The sequence below is a fragment of the Rhinolophus sinicus genome, chromosome 7 (assembly GCF_057876585.1).
Source record: "Rhinolophus sinicus isolate RSI-liver-muscle chromosome 7, RSI-T2T, whole genome shotgun sequence".
Lineage (NCBI taxonomy): Eukaryota > Metazoa > Chordata > Mammalia > Chiroptera > Rhinolophidae > Rhinolophus > Rhinolophus sinicus.
In genome coordinates, this window is record NC_142507.1 from 23,223,766 (window position 1) to 23,242,488 (window position 18,723).

Consider the following 18,723-nt stretch of genomic DNA (forward strand, 5'->3'; position numbering starts at 1 on the left):
ATATGCTGTGGAAATAAAAAAAATAACATAATCTTCAACATAAATCTCTCATCTCCGGGAAATCATATCAAAGCAAAGACTAAAGTTGTCTAAATGGTTTTCTTAAAATCACTACTACTTAGGTAAGTTATACCTCACTGATACTTAAGATTATGAATTTCACCTGCAAAAACAAAGAGAACCTCTCTGTATCTTATTTCTAGTTTAGGATAAACTTCCAAAATCTTGCACATTTTTGTCTTTGTTTATATTACTAGATGAAAAATCCCTCAGACTGAATGAAGAGCTCATGATTATGACAAAAGGATGATCTTCTGAGTCTACAAAACCCTAAGTGATATTTATTCTATGGCATTGTGGGCCTGAATATTATTTTCTCAAAGCTCCATTTCTTGGCCTAAAGATATAACTATTCGTCCATTTTTCCAGTATTTTGCCTAATGCTGAATCAGAAGTATTTTTAAGAGTCAGTTAACATTCCCATTGCTGGATGAAAATGCAATTAAACACAAAATTTGTTCTAAAAATATGCAAATAATTCTCCAAAATAATTGAAAAGGAGAGAATGGGGAGTTATTGCTTAATAGGCACAGGCTTTCTGTCTGGGATGATGAAAAAATTTCTGGAAATGGACAGTGATAATAATTGTACAATATTATGAATGTAATTCATGTCCCTGACTTGTACACTTAAAATAGTTAAAAGGATAAATTTTATGTTATGTATATTTTACCACAATAAAAATAAATAAATGAATGTGAACTTCGTATTAAAATGTTAAATAACTCAGGGATGAGATATTAGCACAAAAATGATACAATGTTTTTGGTGGATAAATTGTCACTACTGGATATCAAAAATATAATAACATGAAACTTTTGACATGGCAATTCCACTTTTATCAATTCATCCCAAGGATATAATTTGAAATGTGCACAAAATCTATATGTAGAAGAGCATTTATGGTAACATTGTTGGTAATAGCAAATTGTTAAGAAAATGTTGAGAAGACCTAAATGTCCAACAATATTAGTTTAATGACTTCTGGTTAAAGTAAGTAAATAAGTTACCCTTACCTTCTGGCCATGCCTCCCTAGTATCTTTGTTTACTTTTCTGCCTCCAACTTTACATTAAATCTGGGCATTCCTCTGCTTCTTTCTAAGTCTGTCTTTCAGTTCATTCAACAATTACTTATTGACACTTTTTCTGTGTCAGGACCACAGGAGGTGCTGGGGATAAAGCTTTCAACAGTTCAGACAAAATCCTTTTTCTCATGAAATTTATAAACTTTGGGGAGAACACAAAGAAGAAAATCAGCAATTATCACATGACAAGTGCTGGGATATGTTTGTTGGTCTCAGGGTGTTTTGGTCAGGCCTCTAAACCAAATCCAGTGCTTCTGGGATGACTTCCTGGAAGAAGTCATGTCATCAGTATGAGTAGAAATTAAGTAGAGGAAGAATATAAGGGGAAAAGAAGAATGTTCCAGGCAGAGATAATAGCATGTGTAAGAACTCAGAGCAAAAAAAGGAAGAGCAAATTATATTTAAAAAACTGGAACTACTTCAGTATACAATGAGCATTGAGATGCCAAGAAAAGATAGCAAGAAATACAAATTCCAACAAGTAAGTTCGTGAACTCATCCTAGAGAAAGTGCTGCATACCTCATTGCTGAATATCACTACAGTCGCCTTTGAAGTACTCCTCTTTGGAAGACATGCACTGATGCCAGCACTTAGTCCACACTTCAAAACAATTTTGGAGCTCTTTTTCTGGAATGACCATCAGAGCTGTCATCGTATTACCCTTGATGTCCTGAATGTCATCAAAATGTTTTCCTTTCAATATTTCCTTTATCTTCAGGTAAAGAAAGATGTCATTAGGGGCCAGATCAGGTGAGTAGGGAGGGTGATCCAATACAGTTATTTGTTTACTGGCTAAAAACTCCCTCACAGACAGTGCCCTGTGAGCTGGTGCATTGTCATGATGCAAGAGCCATGAATTGTTTGGCAGCCAGATGGTTAAAGCATGAGCTCTGAACAACAAGGTTGCCAGTTCATTTCCCACATGGGCCGGTGAGCTGCACCCTCCACAACTAGATTGAAGACAACAAGCTGCTGCTGAACTGCCCGAGGGATGGCCAGATGGCTCAGTTGGTTAGAGTGAGAGCTCTTAACAAGGTTGCAAGTTCAATTCCTGCATGGAATAGTGGGCTGCGCCCCCTACAACTAAGATTGAAAATGGCGACGACTTGGAGCTGAGTTGCACCCTCCATAACTAGATTGAAGGATAATGACTTGAAGCTGATGGGCCCTGGAGAAACACACTGGTCCCCAATATTCCCCAATTAAGAAAAAAAAATTAAAAATCTTAAAACAAAGAAACAAAAAAAGAGCCATGAATTGTTGGTGAAAAGTTCAGTTCGTTTTCATCTAACTTTTTCATGCAGTCTTTTCAGCACTTCCAAGTAATAAACTTGGTTAACTATTTGTCCAGTTGGTACAAATTCATCATGAATAATCTCTCTGATATCAAGAAAGGTTAGCAACATTGTTGAAACAAGTTCGCGAATTTAATTGTCAGAACTTCGTACATCTGTGACCACAGAGTTTCAAATCAGACTCAGTTTCAAATACAAGTACCGAGTTGACTCACCTATAGGCCGCAAGCACCTCCATTTCACATGCCCCATGCTAAGCTCACCATCTGCATCCCTCCCTCCAATTCTGGTTCTCCTGCTCTGAGTTCTCAATCACAATGAATAATGAACCAGAAACCCAGAAGTCACACATAGTTCTTCAGTCACTTTCCCCTCCCGGTGTCCTTGGGTAGGCTCCTGTCGGGAGGAGAATGTGGAAGCAGGACTGGGCAGAGAGGGAAGTTGTGCTGTGACATAGGCCCAATAATGGCCCTGTGGAGCCCACAGAGGATGCATGAGCTGAAATGGTCTATGAACATTGTCCCAGGTTCAGTCAGTCTTTGTGGCTCCACTTCAGTCAGTCACTGGATATGAGCTGCCCCATAGAGCGGGTTCTTGGGAAGGTCATCAGGAGTGGCTGACAGCCCTCCCTGCAGTGGAGTAAGTCCTTTCTTAGGGGGACGGGCAGGCCTAGCTCCATGCCCATTACAAACACAATGAAAGTCCTTTCCTATCTACCCCTAAGTATTTCTTGGATCAACCTGCTTCTCTCTGTTTCCACTTTCCATACTCGATAGAGGCCTCTTCCCTAGTGTCACTGTCACACTCTGGGGTCCTGCCAAGTGCCTCTCCACACTTCAGTTGGAGCAATCTTTCCCAAATCCAAATTTGATTGTCATTCTCCTGTTCAAACATTTGCATGGCCTCTCATTGCACTTAGGGCAAAATCTGAACTTCCAATCGTATTTTATGGTGCTTATCTCACATGTGACCTTGACTGGGCATTGTGGTTACCCACTTCCCCAGCTCAATGCACTGGCCGTACCTATACCAACCTCCACTTGGTTTCCTGAACCCCAGATGCTTTTTTCCTCACAGAGCCTTTGTGCCAGCGAGACCTCTCTGCCTAGAGCAGCCTCTCTCTGCTCTTGGTCTGGTTAATTCTGACTTATCTTTCCAGTCTCAGCTTAAATACTCCTCCTTACAAAAAGCTGTGGTTCATCATATGCCTGTTCTTCTACATCACTGTGTGGTGTATTACAGTTTCCTGTTTCTCACTAAACTATCAGCTTTGTCATGATAGGGACCCTGTCAATCTTGCTAATGTTGACAAACCAGCCAGCCCAGAGGCACACCTAGAATGCAGCACCTAATACTTCATTGCCCAGGCAATGCACTGCTGACCTGGAAACATGCTCAAGATGCATTGTGCAGTGAGAAGAGCACATTCCGACACAATATGTTATTGTTCCATTTTGTAAAGGAAAATGTCTTCAGAAAAAGAATTCTCAAAGGACAATACCAACATGATAACCGAAATTATCTCAGGTTCGTAGTCAACTTACTGTAAGGGTGGGGTCATCAGTCTTTTAAATTTTATTTTTGTTTATCTGTGCTTTCTGAAAGTATGGGAGGCGTGAGCATTTTTTTTTTTTTTTTTTTTTTGCTTTAATAATAATAATGAAAAGCTAAGGAGATTTTTATAGAAAAGTTATTTAGAAAATTCAAGATTTTGAACGCAAAATCTGTTATTTCAGAACCTAATAGCTTTGCCAAGAACAGACTTCTGAGTTAATTTGTTAAATCTACAAAAATAATAGAATTTACTCAACTCCTGACTCTTGAGTTCAAAGATTGGAATTCTCAAAGTTCATTGTTACATTCTCCTTCTAGTATAAAGGAAAATATTGCTGCTTCCCTAGAAACAGGTTTTGTTTTTCAATGTTGGTGTTATCTTCACTAATTTTTTCCTCTTCTCATTAAATCTGTGTATTTTGGAATAATGTTTTAAGTACTAGCAGAAAGCACTTCACCTTCAAGTTATTTTTTTTTTTTGCACTGATTGACTAGGTCTCACAATATTCCCAACAATAGCAAGCACCAAGTACACCACAACCCTTCTCACTGTGTGGATCTATTGTTAAGGCCGTTGATTTGCTAGTCAGGATGAGACAATCATGTATTTAGTCTACATTTGTTCAATGCCACCATCTTAATTTCAAGAAAGCATGATTTATCAGTTGTGTGTGCAAACCACTTCACAGCACATAGATGATCGTTTCCTAGATGTCTCAAAAATCTCAGCCTCCCGGTTTCTCACATCCCCCCAACCCCATGTTGGAAAAGATTTTAGGCAGCAACTACTGAGGAGGGGGGTCCTATGACTGCTAACTTCAGATGATTGAGAAATTTAACCAAATACCCACTAGCACCATTAACACATTAACCCTCTGGCCAGTTTATCTTGGCACCTAGGTGAGAATGGTGTTTGCAAAACTGGAACCAAAACCCAACTAAGTTTTGAAAAGGAGGACTAGAAGGGGATGTGTGCAGTCAGCTAAAGGAAAAGGTCTCTGAAAGATGACTTAGTCTTTTGAGTGTAACCAAATGCAAGACTCAGAAAAAAGAAACAGCAAAGCCAGGTGGAAAACATTCCCACTGTAATTTTCTCAAGCTTCTTATAGAAATTGTTTTCAATCAGATGGATTGGAAGTTCTGTGGGCCCTGTTGTACCTCTCACACTAGAAGAGAAGAGTCTTGAACTGGGCGCTAAGGTAAGCAGAGTCCCTGCATGAATTATCCCGTTATACATTACAGCCCGGAGGTCGGTGTTGCTGTCCTCATCTTATACATGGAAACAGATTCAGAGAGGTTTAGCAATGCACCCAGGGCCGAGGCCAGTCCCTCACTCCCTTCTTACTATATCCATGAAGTCAGCAAGAAGGGGCTCTCAGACCTTAGCCCTCTTCTCTTCTGCAGCCACCCTCATTCCCTCCATCACCCCATCCTATCCCAGGCTTTTAAACACTCTCTGGGTGCGAGCCTCTGAACTCAGTCTGCTATCCTTAAATACCCACCTACACTCCACTGAGATACAAGTATGCTCACTAAGGTCACATATCCCAAAGCAAACCTTCCCTAGAGTTCCCTTTCTCTGGAACAGCAGTTCAATTCTTCTAGTTAACCAGCCAGGAATCTTGCAGTCAGCTCTAATTCCTCTTTCTCAATCCCCACCTCTGATCTATGGAAGAAATCCTTTTGCTTCTACCTTCAAAATAGATCCAACATCTGACCACTTGTCCCATCTCTGCTCCCTGCCGTGGCCCTGGCAGCACTCTGCCCCCCTGCTGCCCTCTGTCTATTCTCTGCACAGCAGTCTCCAGCTCCCCAGTGGCTCCTATCTTACTCAGGTGAAAGTCAGAATCCTTCCAGTGGCTTCAGACATTGCTTCACACCTGCCTTGGGGCTTCATGTCTAACTCCGAGCCCCTTGTCTTTAGCCTCCCCAGCCTCCCTGCTGTTCCTCAAAAGCACCAGGGGCATTGGACATTTTGCACACAGATATCCCATCACCTCCTTGAGTCTTTGCTAGAATATCACTCAGTGAGGTCTTCCCACCTGCTTTTTAAAAAATTGCTTCACCCGTCACACACACACTGTCTCTACCCCCATTTCAACTTTCTTTCTCCACATAGCACTGGACACCATCTTCTATGCTAGATAGTTTACTCTCCCCTCACAAGATGGAATGGAAGCTCTCAGAAGACAAGGGGTGCTTATTGTTTTGCTCTCTCCTGCATTCAATAAACTTTTGTTGAACAAAAGGATTAATATATTTGCATAACTATAACCCTGTGTATATAAATGGAGTTTGCCATTAGAAATCTAGAAAGCATGGTTGTTTCTGAAGAATGTATGTAGAGCCTGGCATGTTTTCACACACAGTAACATGAAGGACTTTACGCTTCCTTCTTTATGACCTGGGAAGAGTACCTGCTACACGAGGATGTTCCCTGATTCTCTAATGCTCCATAGCCTAAAACAACATTAAACTAAGAACTGTAACAAATTAATATTACTACAGTTGCAGGAAGTGATTAAATCCTAAGCTACAGCAAGCTTACGTAAGAATTATAGTTATTAACAATTATAATTGTTATTGATCAATGTCTCTCCAAGCCTCCTTCCCCAGTACTCTGCTCTGTAATACTTTTTCTTTTAATTGTGGTAAACAAACAAACAAACATGTAACAAAATTTACAGTCTTTATCAGTGTGCAGTTCAGTGGCAATAAGTACATTCACATCGTTGTCAAGAGCCATCTCTAGAATTTTTTCATCATTCCAAACTGAAACTCTGTGCCCATGAAACATTAACTTCACATTCGACCCTCCCCAGCTCATGGGAACAACTATTCTCCTTCCTGTTTCTATGAATTTGACACTTCTAGGTACTTCATATAAATGGAACTATATAGTATTTGTCCTTTTGTGTCTCGCTTATTTCATTTACATAAAGTCCTCAAGATTCATTCATATTGTAGCATATGTCAGAATTTTACTCTTTTTTAAAACTGTGTAATATTGCACTACCTGTATAGGCCACATTTTGTATATCCACTCATCCATCAAAAGACGCTTGGGTTGCTTCCACCTTTTGGCTGTGAATAATGCTTCTGTGAACATGAGTGTACACAGATCTCTTTAAGACTCTGTTTTCAATTCTTTGGGGTATATGTCCAGAAGTGGAATTGCTTGATCATATGGTAATTCTAGGTTTAAGTTTTTAAAGAACTGCCATACCACTCTGTGATTCTGAAGCTGACGGAGACTCTGCAAACCATATTCCTCAATCTCCCTCACCAGCTGGCTTTTCCTTACTTTCTCCTAACGGGAGTCAAAGTCAAGAAAGCGGAAGGTGAGAAGAGAGAGCTACCCACTATGCCTTCCATAGAAATTACTATATTTAAAAATGAAGAGGGCCAAATAAAACTAGTTCTGCCATTCTCCTACCTTTTGACCTTGACAAATCTTTACCCTTTTGGGTCTCAGTTTTCTCATCTCTAAAAGTAAAAGCTGAAAATATTTTTAAAATTCCTTCAGGCTATAAAAGGCTATCATGTTATATAAACAGAAGACAAAAAAAACTATATGAAATATTGTAAAAATCGTGTACACCAATAATTGAATTAAACCGGAGTGGTCCTATTCTAAAAACTTTACTGCTTCTTCCAAAATTCAGACTTCAGCTTCCAACCCTGATGGAGTAACTTACACCAGCCCTAGCCTCCCATTGTAGATGACTATAAAACTGTACTCAATATATAAAGCAAATATTTCTAAGCATTGGACAACAGGAAGCAGAAGGTGGTAATCCTAGAGAAAAGGGAAATACTCAAAATGAGCCTGATTCAGCCTGGCTTTCAGCCTAGGGACACATTCCAGATGGCAGCTCATCTGTTTGGGAAGCAGAACTCAAGCAGGACTCGTGGAAGCAGATATTGGAGCTCAGGTGAAACAGCTGGAATTTGTGGGGAAAGGTACCAAGGATAGGGGATGGTAGACATCTGAGTGGGTGCACCCTATGGTCTGGGCTAAAGGCTGGGCTGCACCATTAGAATATTAGCAAATTCTAATAGGCTCTGCAGAGAAGAGCTGCTGTGGGCTGCTAGCTCCATAGAGATCCCCAGGTCACTCAGGGCTGGGAGATGTTGGATTCCTACCCACTTGGAGGGGAGAGACTGCTAGCACAGCAAGCATTTGACTCAGACCCAGAAAAACCATGCCTTCTGAGTAAAAAACATGCCCTAGAATAAGAGTGATCCTAGGACTAAGGACAAAACAGAAATAGATGCAACTGGTAGGATCAAGAGAACCCACTAATAATTCAACTACTCACTAGAATAAAACTCAACACTTTTTAAGGGAAGATGACATAATCTAACATCCCTGAATGTATGATTCTTAATTCTCAGCATACAATAAAAATTACTGGATATGCAACGAATCAGGAAAATCTGACCTATAATTTAGAAGTTATATATTCTCTATATGTATATCCATTCCAGTAAAAAGACTGAAGAGATGTATGAGACAGCAAAATAGCCAGGTGCCTCCTGACCTAGAAATAATTTGCAATAACCTACTAAATATATATATATATATATATATATATATATATATATATATATGTGTGTGTGTGTGTGTGTATACACACATACGCATATCTATGTATATATAAGCAATATATAAACATATATATATATGTGTTGCTGTAGTTTTTACTCTTTAATTATAGCCATTATGAATTTTTAATGAGATACTACAAGATCCTAGATTCTAACCCTACAATGATTTATGAACTTACTTATCTTACTTAGGGAGAAGTAACTTTAACACAAATGTGAGTTATTAATGTCTTACTTTTTTTCTGCCTACAGACAAAAATCAACTCAAAATGGATAGACTTAAACATAAGACCTAAAACAATAAAAGTGCTAAAAGAAAACATAGGGAAAAATCTTCTTGACATTGGTCTGGGCAACGATTTTTTGGATATGACACCAAAAGCACAGGAAACAAAAGCAAAAATACACACATGGAATTACATCGAACTAAAAAGCTTTTATACAGCAAAAGAAACAATCAACAGAGTGAAAAGGTGACCTAAAGAATGGGAGAAAATATTTGCAAACCAGATATCTGACAAGCAGTTAACATCCAAAATATATAAGGAATTCATATATAAGAATTAATAGCTCAATAGCAAAAATAAATAAATGACCTGATTTTTTAAATGGACAAGACCTGAATAGACATTTCTCAAAAGAAGACATACTAAGGGCCAAGAGGTACATAAGAATGTGTTCAAAATCACTAATCATCAGAAAAATGCACATCAAAACCACAATATCACCTCATACTTGTTAGAATGGCTATTATTAAGAAGACAAAGGATAACAAGTGTTGGCAAGAATGTGGAGAAAAGGGAACCCTTGTGTACTGTTGGGGGCGGGGGGGGGGTGTATGTAAAATGGTGCAGCCACTAAGGAAAACAGTATAAAAGTTCCTCAAGAAATTAAAAATAGAGCTACCATATGATCCAATTATACTACTTCTGGTCTATATCCAAAGGAAATGAAATCAGTATCTCAAAGAGTTATTCATACTCCCATGTCCATTGCAGTATTATTCATAATAACCAAGATATAGAAACAACCTAAATGTCTATTGATAGATGAATGGATAAAGAAAATGTGATAGATATCGTATATATAAAATAGGCAATAAAGCATATATATACTACACACACACACTCACACCACACACACACACACACACACACACACACACACACACACACACTCTAGAATATTGTTCGGCCTTAAAAAAGAAGAAAATTCTGCCATTTGCAAAAACATGGATGAATCCAGAGGACATTATACTAAGTGAAATAAACTAGACATGGGAAAAAAAATATTTCATGATCTCACTTATATCTGGAATCTAAAATAGTCAAACTTGAAGAAACCAAGAGTAGAATGGAGGTTACCAGGGGCTGAGGGGTGATATTGGGGAAATGGGAAAACGTTGGTCAAGGAATACAAAGTTTTAGTTATAAGATGAGTAAGTTCTGGAGATCTAATGTACAGCAATGTGACTATAGTTAACAATACTCCATCGTATACTTTAAACTTGCTAGGAAGGTAGATCTTAAGCGTTCTCACTACACACACACCAGAAAAAGTAACTATGTGAAATGATGGATATCTTAATTAGCTTGATGGTGGTGATTATTTCACCATGCATAATGTATGAAAACATCAAGTTGCTTACCTTAAACATACACAGTTTTTGTTTGTCAATTATACCTCCATCAGCTTGGGGGGAAAAATGAAAGGGAACTTGACCTTGACTGAGTACTATAATTGTGTGCCAGGCCCTTTATACACATCACCTCATTGAGTCCTAACCACAAAACACACTTAGGTATTGCCATCCAACATTGTATTTGAGGAAACTGAATCACCAAGAAGTAAAGTATCCAGAGTCACTGTCGTGCGGGAGACCCTGCTCGCTGAGCCATTTGTCGTGCGCGGAGGCCTGCTCACCGCGCCATCTTTCAGGCTGGGTGGCCTGCGGGGTCTCTGCTCCCGCTCCCCACACAAGAACGCAGGATATGGTGAGGCCGAAAAGGAACACCCGCAGAGCCATAGGTAGGGGAGTCATACTAGTATATTCTCGCTGGCGGCACTATACTCTCAGTGGAGGCTAGATCCACACTGTCCGCAACCAGCCATCCTAACTGCAATCTGTGCTTGCCAGCCCAGCCACCATCTTCTTGCTAGCCCCCATTTTTTCCTCTTCCTGCTAGCGTAGCCACAGCAGTTATATTAGTGGCCGATGGCTCCAACTAGCCACAGCTGATGGCCATCCAATCTCAGTTGATGGCTATTTACTACCTGAGCCAACACTCTTCCATGTGAGGCCGAGAGCCTGGACACTACCTTCTGGGGCTCTGTCGTGCGGGAGACCCTGCTCGCTGCGCCATTTGTCGGGAGGGGCGGCCTGCGGGGTCTCTGGTCCCGCTCCCCACATAAGAACGCAGGATATGGTGAGGCCAAAAAGGAACACCCATGGAGCCATAGGTAGGGGAGTCATACCACTATGGTCTCACTGGAGGCTGGGTTCACCGGACGTGCGACCTGCCATCCGCCTTTCCGCCAACCGACCGACCGACGACTCTCCTTCACTCTCCTCGACTCTGTTCCTCTCTCTCGGCTCTCCTCTTCAGCTCTCTTCGGCTCTGCTCGGCTCCTTGGCAATCCTCGGCAATCCTTCGTAGCCACAGCAGTTATACCGGCGGCCAATCGGCTAACCAGCCACAGCCGACGGCCATCCACCACCCGAGCCAGCACCCCTCCACGTGAGGCCGAGAGCCTGTAAACTATTCTCTGGGGCTCTGTCCCCACAGTCACACAGCAACTTAGTGATTTAAAAAACTTAAAAAAATAAGCTTACTTGAATTTAACCCCTGATGACTTAAATATCTTATCTTTATAATGCACTATAAAATAAACTATGTGTTGATACAAAAAAAAAATCCCAATGAGAGTTCAGTGAAAAGAAGCAACCAAGTATAAAATTATTTTTCTTAAATGAGGAAAACAAGAAATATGCACAATTTTATTTGTCAGTTATACCTTAATAAAATATATTTTTTAAATTTTTAAAGAGAAAAGAATTGAAAGAAGGGGCTCAAAGAGATATTTGTACACCCATGTTCATAGCAGAATTATTCACAATAGCCAAAAGGTGGAAGCCACACAGGATCCAACAGATAAATTGTAGGTAGAGACATACAATAGAATGTTATTCAGCCTTTAAATGGAAGGAAATTCTGACACTTGCTAGAACATGAATGAACATTGAGGACTTTATGATAAGTGAAATAAGCTAGACACAAAAGGACAAATACTATATGATTCCACTAATATGAATATCTAGAGTAGTCAATTTCACAGAGACAGAAAGTAGAATAGTAGTTGCCAGCAGCTGGAGAGAGAGAGTAGGGAATCATTGTTTAATAGGTACAGAGTTTCATTTTGGGATGGTGAAAACAGATGGATCCATGTGAGATACATAATGCCCCTGAACTGCACACTAAAATAATAGTTAAAACCATAAATTTTATGTTATGTGTATTTTACAATTACAAAAAAATAAAAGAAAGGAAACAATGATGATTCTTATTTTATGCTGCATTTATATTTATTTTGCTTCTTGGGAGCACAAAACAATTTCATATGCTTTTTAAGCTTTTTTATATAAATATTTTCATCAAAATTAAAAATTAAACATTTATTAAGTTAATAGGTCAAATTTCTTCCAACTTCTGTGGAAAATTGCAAAGCAATTTTGTCTTCTACTTTGAGGGAGATTAAAGATATTAAATATCCCAAGTAATTTAAGTAGAGGAAACAATCATTAACAACTCTCAAAATGGTCAATAAATGACCAGGAAAAAGAAATGGAGAATTAAAATGCAAAAAATAGAGATCTAATTGGTATATCTAGAAAAACACAATACTTATAAAATTATCAAGTATACATTCTTCACAAGATCTTACTTATAAACAGAAATTATATGAATGAAAAAAATTATTGCACAGCATTCTCATTAAACATTTGAAGATTATGCAATCAAGATTCAACATTAATTTACCTGGAGTTTTGATTATCTATTGAGCATAACAAAATACCCCAAAACTTAGTATCTTAAAATAAGCTATTAAATTAGTAGCTTAAAATAACAACCATTTATTTTCTCATGATTCTGCAACCTGGGCTAGGCCAGGTGGTTTTTCTGCTGGTCTTGCCTGTGGTCATGCCATGTGGATTCCTTTGCCTAGCTGGTTAGCTAGAGTCTGGGCTCAGCTGGGATGTGGAACAACTGGACTTCACTTTACATACAGTTTCAGTACCTCTTCCACTCCATGTGGCCTCTTTACAAGGTCTCCTTAGCAGCCCGAGTGCTTATCTACTAGACTTCCATCAGGACTTCCAAGAATAGAAAGAAAGAAAATGTCAGTCCTTCTTCATGCTTGGGTTTGCAGTCCCAGAATATGACTTCCACTGCTATATAATAATCAAAGCAGTCACAGGGCCAGCGCAGATTCAAGGCATGAAAGAGACATCATCTCTTGATGGGGAGTGACAAGGTCACATTGCACAGAGCCTATGAGATGGGAGACATTGCTGCATCTACCTTAGGACATGTGATCTGCCACATCTGGCATGTGATTTGTGAAGGGCATGATAAGCAAGTGAAACACATTAAAGAATAGCAGGGATCATGTATGAGGTGTGATCAAACAATATGATGAATGTTTAAATAAAAAAATTACTACAGTAAAAGACACATTGTCATTAATCCTCCTCAAAATATGCCCCCTTTGTTCAAATACACTTATCTCATCATTCTTGCCATTTTCTGAAGCAGTTCTAGAAGTCCTCTTTAGTGAGTATCTTTAGTTGCGCTGTCGTGGCTACCTTGATGTCCTGAATCATTTTGACTTTGGGGAAGAGCCAGAAATCTCACAATGTCAGATCCAGTGAATAAGGTGGATGAGGACCCACTGTAATGTTTTTATCTGACAGAAATTGCCTAATACTAGAAGCGATACGTGACACGAGGCGTTGTCATGATGGAGGACGGTTTATAACACACTTTAAAACACACCTTCTCTCAACTGTAGCTCACACCCAATTGACTGCACTGAACAAGTTGAAATTGTTACACAGTTACTAAAGTTCTATGCGCCACTTCCTGTATCAAAGATCCCTGCGTTTCCATTGGATGGCACTCGGCAGCAGCATTCACCGTATTTTGTGATCACAACAGAAAGGCTCCGTGTCACACATTGCTTGTGGTATATGGCAGTTTCTGTCAAATAAAAACAATATGGTTTATCCTCATCTACTTTATTCACTGGATCTGGCACCGTGCAACTTCTGGCTCTTCCCCAAAGTCAAAATGATTCAGGACATCGAGGCAGCTATGACAGCACAACTTAAGACACTCACTAAAAAGAACTTCCAGAACTGTTTCAGAAAGTGGCAGGAACAATGAAATAAGTGTGTTTGAAGCGAGGGGGAGTGTTTTGAGGGGGATTAATGGCAAGGTGTTTTTTACTGTAATACATTTTTGTAATTTAAACATTCACTTTATTGTTTGATCACACGTCATATACAATACATCTAAAAAGGAACTTCAACACATCAAAAATGTAACATGAAAGATATATTTTACCTCGAGGAAATGGAAATCAAGATTTCTGCTTTATTGTGTAGTGGAAAGGTAAAATACGCAGAAAATGAACAATTATAAAAGTATTAGTTCAACATTCAACAAATATTTTTGAATGTTTAATGTGCTGATATTATACCACTAGATAAAGTGTAATTTTTCAAAGATAGCTTTCAAGCCATGACTCCTATTTCTTTTCTAACTACAACCACCATCACATTTTTTAAGAAGGGATGTGTCCATAAGAATCATAAAAGCAGCTGTCATTTGGAGGAAGACTACTAGGTGTTCAGAATTATGCTAAGCACGGTCTCTCTAAATCCTTTCAACACCTACAAATTAAGCCCCACTGTTAATTATTTTACAGATGACAAAACTGATGTGTCAAGGGGCAAAATAGTCTCAAAGTAACACTGATTCCCCAAAATACTTGTTAATAAATTGACTGAGGAAGCCTTAGTTGTTGAGTACATAAGATCATATTTTAGAAATATTATTGTTTACATATGTTTATATAAATTTTTTAATTTCCAATTTTACCCAGTCAAATTTCTCTGGAATGAGTGTGCTTCTTCACTGACATGTGAGGCAGTGATTCGGTCTTCAGAATGTGCAGGCTCTTTACACAACAGGAATTACTGGACAACATTCATCAAGCACCCACACATACATTCAAGAGCACATCATTCCATGGAACATCCTACTACTTAAAGGTAGTGAAAACTTATATATGGTGACTCCCAACACTACTCAAGTCTGGGTGGAAAAACACCAAGCTTTCCTCAAATAACCCCATGATTGTCCAAAATGGAAAATGCTCTTTCTCCCTCTTCCTGCTTTTGCCTTCCACAGGGCTGCTGCATGGATCTCTGCTGATTCAGACTTTCCCCTCCTTAGGGTGGGATGCTTCCTCACACATTCAGTAAGAGGAAGAGGTGGACAGAAAGTGGAGGTGGCCACTGAACAGCGGGGCCCCTCCAGGCAGGCCGTTGTGTGAGCTGAAGCCAGAAGTCCCTTGAGGGAGGAGTGAGCCGGGGCAAAGAATGGAGAGGCCTGAAAGGCTTGCACAGATAAGAATCTTGCATTCTCCCTCCTTTTCCTTGTTCCTCAGTGCTGGCTGCTGGGGCTTGCCCACCCTGTGCCTTTTAACTGTCAGGGAGCCAATGCCAAACGCTGGGCCAAGTCATCATCGATGACATGTGAGTTGTGTGTGTTCCAAATTGGGCTTCCTGCCTTTCTGCAAGAAAAACAAACTTGAGCTGGACCCCAACAAACATGACAGGAAAAATAACAACCTTTGCCGAAGGCTGATACCGAAAATGGCTGGTCTCTCCACCCACAAGCCAGCTCCTGCTGCGGACAGGAGCAGGTCCCCATCTCTGGTTCCAAGAAGGAAAGCCAGGAATTCTAAAGCTCAGGAACATCCATGGCATAGTGTTTGAGGGCCATCAGGTTTTTTCTTCTGAGGTCACCTGTGCAGGACACTGCTAGAGGCCCTTTCCAGATCCCACAATGACACCACAAGGCATAATCAAGCCCATTCTACAGAGAGGTCAGTAAATGGCTTCAGGTAACACAGCAGTTAAGCAATGGAGGTACATTCATTCTCAACTATGTCTAACTCGACAATTCTTACTTTCATTTTATGTCTGTATTAGAAAAATGAGATTTCAGAGTGCATGCTATTGTTGGGCCCATTTCTCCAGATAATATCCTACCAGTCATTAATGAAAACTAGTGGCATATACAACAAAAGAATTAGATTCAGAGCCCATATTTTGCCAAAGAGAAAATGTAAACGGAAAAAAATAGCACACATTTAGAAACACTATAACAATATTTAAGAACAATGAACAAAAAGAAAATTCTAAAACTTATACGGAAAATTTATCAAACAAAAAGACCCAAAAACATACTTTAAAATTTTTTGTCAAAATACATCACAAAGCAGCCATAACCCATGCTTAGGATGCATTATCTGTGTATGACTAGAAAATGGCACAAACTAGAAATTATAGAAGTCAACTCACATATATACAGGAATTTAGTATATTTCAAAAGTGGCTTTATGAATCAATGGCCTGTGATGGTTATTGGTGTTGGGATAACTGGATAACCAAGTGGAAAAAATTCATTCGTGTCTGTGTTAGTTTGCTAGGGCTGCTATAATAAAGTGCCACAAACTGAGTGGTTTATAAAACAGAAATGTATTTCCTCATATTCTGGAGGCTAGAAGTCCAAAACCAAGGCATCAGCAGGATCATGCTCCACCTAAAGGCTCCAGGATAGGATCTATTCCAGCCCTCTCTCTTAGCTTTGGGTAGTTCCTTGTAGCACCAAAACTCCAATCTTCACATGACATTGTGTGTGTGTGTGTGTGTGTGTGTGTGTGTGCGCGCGTGTGTGTGTCTAAATTTTCCCTTGTTATAAAAACACCAGTCATATTGGATTAGGGGTCCACTCTACCCCAGGATGACCTCATCTTAACTATTACATCTGCAGTAACTCTATTTCCAAATAAAGTCAGATTCTGAGCTACTGTAGGTTAAGATTTCAACATGAATTTTAGGAGGACACAATTCCACCCACAATATATCTCTACCATAGTTTTTACACCAAAATAAGTTTTAAAAAGATTAAAATTCTGAAGAAAGGAGAAGTACAAGAAGAGCAATGGTAGACTTGTTTTGAAAAATCCCAGAATGGGGACGATCATTTCAAATATGACAATTCAATTAAATTCATTATCACAAAAGCCAGAGCAGACTTCACTCATATGTGGGATATAAAACTGAAGGCAACAAAGGAACAAGACAAACAAATAAACAAAAACTCATAGACACAGATAACAGTTTAGTGGTTACCATAAGGTAAGAAGGGAGGGGGGATGGTAAAAGAAGGTAAAAGGAGTCAAATATACGGTGATGGAAGGAGAACTGACTCTGGGTGATAAGCACACACTGTAATATATAGGTGATGTATTACAGAATTATACACTTGAAACCTATATAATTTTACTAACCATTGTCACCTCAGTAAATTTATTTTTTTTAAAAAGCCAGTGCCATAAAAACAAACAAAAACTTATTAAAATGATCGTCTGATTTTTAAAAATTCTACATGGTGGAAAACTTTATAAACAAAAAAGATAAATGATAAACATAGAAAAAGACAGTTTTGTAATTTATATCATAGAAAAAAACAAACAAGTTCTCACAATTAAGTTTGTGAAATGGTTGCAACAATGTTGCTAATCTTTTTTGATATGAGAGGGATTATTCATTATGAATTTGTACCAACTGGACAAACAGTTAACCAAGTTTACTATTTGGAAGTGCTGAAAAGGCTACATGAAAAAGTTAGACAACCTGAACTTTTTGCCAACAATGCATGTCTCTTGCATCACGACAATGCACCAGCTCACACAGTACTGTCTGTGAGGGCGTTTTTAGCCAGTAAACAAATAACTGTATTGGAGCACCCTCCCTACTCACCTGATCTGACCCCCAATGACTTCTTTCTTTACCAAAAGATAAAGGAACTTCTGAAAGGGAGACACTTTCATGACATTCAGGACATCAAGGGTAATATGATGACAGCTCTAATGACCATTCCAGAAAAACAGTTCCAAAATTGTTTTCAAGGGTGGACTAGGTGCTAGCGTTGGTGCATAGTTTCCCAAAGGAAGTACTTCGAAGGTGACCATAGTGATATTCAGCAAAGAGTTATGTAGCACCTTTTCTAGGATGAGTTCACAAACTTAATTATCCAACCTCGTATTTCCTCTAACTGAAAAAGAAAGAACAGCAGTGAAATGCAAAACTGAGCAAAGGTACAAATAACAACAAAACTATCAAAACACAGAAAGACTTTTTCTTGTGTGTGATAAACTGGCTGTGAAGACAAGTCCCAAGTATTAACTCACGAAAATTCTTTGAGCAGAGGACCCACAAATAGAACAATGACCAAGGGGATCAAACCAAATAAGACAATATAGTCTTACTGAGATACAAACACTAAAAATAAAGCTCAAAAGAAAAGAACTCTAAGTATTTGGTACATAGAAATACTGTTTTATTTTTACCTCCAGAAAATTATCTAAATTCACTAAATGAGCTAAGATGTCTTAAAATAAAAAATGCAGAAAACACTGCCTACATTACTGGACATTTTTTATTATTAAAAGTGATTATACAAAGACCCAAGATAATAATTAGCACTCTTAGTAATTTTACACTAAATAATCATTTCCTTTCTAGTGTCTCTTTTCATTTCCAGTTTAGAAATGAACTTTTCAAGTCACATCACATTTTAATACTCTATGTTCTCCTCACTCTAAGATTAGGGTTACTCTTGATTCATGCATGAATTTTATGACAAAACTTTCCATACTATTTTTTTGGGGGGAGAGAGAGGAGGGACTATTGTGATGCTTTTGCTTCACTGATACATACTGGTAATAATAATAATAATACAAGACTCTTAGCACATATAG